Source organism: Schistocerca piceifrons, chromosome 4, assembly GCF_021461385.2.
Source record: "Schistocerca piceifrons isolate TAMUIC-IGC-003096 chromosome 4, iqSchPice1.1, whole genome shotgun sequence".
NCBI lineage: Eukaryota > Metazoa > Arthropoda > Insecta > Orthoptera > Acrididae > Schistocerca > Schistocerca piceifrons.
The window spans coordinates 744,220,928-744,224,644 of record NC_060141.1 but is presented as its reverse complement, the minus strand read 5'-3'; the positions used below and the strand labels follow the sequence as shown (position 1 = coordinate 744,224,644).

At 40.9% G+C, this 3,717-nt stretch overlaps 1 non-coding gene across 1 annotated transcript; it reads left to right on the top strand.

Annotated features, from left to right (window-relative positions):
* Window positions 1-244: 244 nt before the first annotated feature.
* Trnaa-cgc lies at window positions 245-317 on the top strand. Its single transcript has one exon. It is a non-coding gene; the product is annotated as a tRNA-Ala (tRNA).
* The last annotated feature ends 3,400 nt before the right edge of the window (window positions 318-3,717 follow it).

The window sequence follows — 3,717 nt, the reverse complement described above, 5'->3', positions numbered from 1 at the left end:
GACTCGCAAGTTTCTTGTAGATGGTATCACTCAACAAGCTGGCCATTCTTGATTCATATTGTCTGGTATCCATTACATCAGTAGGGTTATCTTTATCTGCTTGAAGAACTGCAATGTTTTGATTTCATATTTCTATGACCGCTTTTTCCTCTAGGGAATGGTTAGTGTGATGTCAGTGGTCTAGTGACACTGGGAGGAAAGCATGTACTGGTGCACCCACTCTCTAGCTAATCAATCTTGACCGAGCGAGGTGGTGCAGTGGTTAGCACACTGGACTCGCATTCGGGAGGACGACGGTTCAATCCCGTCTCCGGCCATCCTGATTTAGGTTTTCCGTGATTTCCCTAAATCGCTTCAGGCAAATGCCGGGATGATTCCTTAGAAAGGGCACGGCCGATTTCCTTCCTCTTCCTTCCCACACCCGAGCTTGCGCTCCGTCTCTAATGACCTCGTTGTCGACGGGACGTTTAACACTAATCTCGTCCTTCTCCTCCTAATCAATCTTGTCCTGAGGAAGGGCAATGCAACCTTTCGAGACGTAGGTACATTTTAGTATTTTACGTATTTTGTAATATGGCACTGCAATTTTTCCAGAGTCCTTTCAACTACTGTGTTATTATGTAAATTAATCGTAAAATACAGTCTTGGGCACATTCTGTTTTGTCTGAAAATAAATGAAATCGAAATACATATCAAAAGTTGAGGAAGAATCGTGCCTGACCTTCTTCTTCTTCCAATCAGTACTAGCTTATAATTTTGAAGAAAGACTGAGAAGTCGTGTTGTTTCTTGTTTTGACCATACTTGCAGGACTACTACAAATAATGAAACTTGAATTATAATTTATTCTGTGCTTTGGGTTCTCGCTTTCTGAATTCTCCAAATTATGGTTACTTGAAATTCTCTTGTAATGAACCATTCTTTGCTTTCGTACTCCCAGACTATCTTGGCGAGGTGTAGTGATAATACACCGTATTATGTGGTGAACATCTGAGTACATGTCTTTGGCACTGAGGTACAAACCGGCAATACCGTCAATCCAGTGTCGACCCCTGTGCTTTAGGAAAAGGGATAGCCTGAGGATTTACTGAGCTACGCATCTTTAAACTTATGAAGATACAATACGGGGACAACTTCGGTTTTTACTTGGTACAGTTATCAGATTGACACATCTTCTTCTTCGTCTTCCGCGTTTGTCCCACATCAGCCCAGGATCGACATGGTTCTTAACGGATTTGGCATTGTTTAATTTAAGGGGAGGCCGGATGTCCTTCCTCTCGCCACAACTGTACCACCTGGAACGGGATATTTGTATTCCAGCAGGCTATGCGAAGTGTTGTCGATGTGAAAGTAAGCGACCGTTTTCTAAACGCTTGTGAATCGTGTAACTAAGGCGAAACTTAGGTACCAGCTCGGTATTCAGATCGTGAGATGTGAAAAATCGCCGAAAGGCCGCATCTAGACTTGCTTGCACAGCAACCCTCGTCGTTACCGCCAGGACGGGTTCGACAAGGGGGCCGGTGCCACATTCCCTGTCGGTAAGCGGCACTTTAACAAGCACAGCTATCCAAGTGGGCAATTATCAGACTGACAAGTGAAACCCAACCGTTCAGTTGCTATAAACGATGTGAATTGCCTGTAGTGAAACAAATTCTGTATCATATCGAGTTCACTATTATTGGCTACCGATCGAGGTGGCGCAGTGTTTAGCACACTGGACTCGCATTCATGAGGACCATGGTTCAAACCCGCGTCCGGCCGTTCTGGTTTAAGTTTTCCGTGATTTCCCTAAACTGCTTCAGGCAAATGCCAGGATGGTTCCTTTAAAAAGGGCACGGCCGACTACCTTCCCCATCCTTCCCTAATCCGATGGGACCGATGACCTCGCTATTTGGTACCCTCTCCCAAACCAATCAACCAATCTGTTATTGACCTGAAGAAATCCCCTGTGTCAGCGAACCTTTATGACGACGTGGACAGGCAACCCTTCTAGAGACGTTTTTAGCTTATTCATTCAGATATAAACGACGGACACTCGCAGTTGCCGCCGGACAAAGGTGAAAGGTATTCCTGCAAATGTTTGTTCGGTACAGCCCTTACAGTGGACTGTCTTTATTACCTGTTCAGCATTTAAATTGCTAATTCCAGAAAGACGGTTTCCTGTTCCTCCCACAACACCACAACTTTTTTTGTTGTCAAGGCATGTTGCCAGTGATGTTTATATTCACAGACAAAACCTGAAAAATATAGCTCCCATTGGAACTGCATTCATCATCGAACTGCGGCACGAATACTTGCCGGATAGCTGAAACTCGACTAAAACAATAGAATAATGTATGGTACTACGAAGTGAGTGAGTTCCCTGTTTCACTTCAGGCGTTAAATGCTGCGGTGAGTCGTGATATTGCGTTAGTATGAAACTAAAATACTCGAGCTATTGTTTCTATGTTGTCACAGGACTGCGTATGTGGAACGAGCTATTCACGCCTGTAGCTGTCTGCTGGATAGAATTAAAAAAAAATTTTTTTTTTTAATATTTGACACGGACTTCGTTTGGTACAGTTCATCCCATTTACAGATAGTTGTAAAATTACGATGTAATAAAGTTTACATAATTTGTAATATTTACATAATACCATTCGTGTATTTCTTTCGGGTTTGTTCTGTAATATATTTTACTAGTTTAGCGCCCGTATCTTCGCTTGTACAGAGTCTATGATCTGCTTAGATTTTGTTTTTGTTTTTCTTTAATCGAATTTCTATGTTGTCGCACCAATTGCTCATGCGTAAATCTGCAGACTATGAAAAAGTTAGTGACGCTCTACATGTCTGGCTGTGTTTGCATATTAAGTACTTCCAACAGGCTTAACTTAGTTTTATACGGCGAGTTAAGGAAAAAGGAAAGAGAGAATTCGGGTAGGTAGTTCTGTAGTTATTAGTGCCAGCCTCACACCTACTACTGAATTCTCTCATATCAGACGATATTCCTGTATATGGAACAGTATTTAACAGTGGTATATACTTTGTCATCAGCAATGAGTTTTTTGCGTAGTAATTACAACAAAAATCATTTTATAAATACAGATTAGGTCTGCTGAAAATTTCTATGTAGTTCTGACAAAGCCGATCTGTCGTAGCGACTGTTAAACAGCTTTCTTTGATTTGGTTAGCAAATTGCAACACCTTCTAAACTTTCCACGTAAATTAAGACAATAGAAGGAGGGTCTTTTCCGAGTGTACTTCTGACCACAAATAAATTTTGCTTTCATAATGAAATACTTTAATAAAACTTTTTATCCCCTGTTTCATTACTTAGGGGCTGAATTTCCTAACACACTGAAACAATTATTTTTTTGATTTCCAGTCGACAAGTCAAATACCGATTTTAATAGATGTTGCTTTAAAATGCTTTAGCCTTCTTTAATAACGGTTTATTTTTAAAAAATTGTCACCAATATTTCACCTTAGGGGCTCAGTTTCCAAAAGTGCTGAAAAACGTCTTTTTCATGTTTCTGACCGAGAAAGAAAATATGAATTCTCCTAGTTCTAGTTTGAAAATTCCCTCAACAGTGACATATTTTCAAAAAACCTTCTTTAATTGACCCATTAGGGGAGGTTATCTATAGCATAAGATGAACATGCTCTCTAAATGTCAACTTTGTACCCTTACCGGATTGGGCAGGACGATGGTGAATCAGTGAGTCAGTAAGATTTCCTCT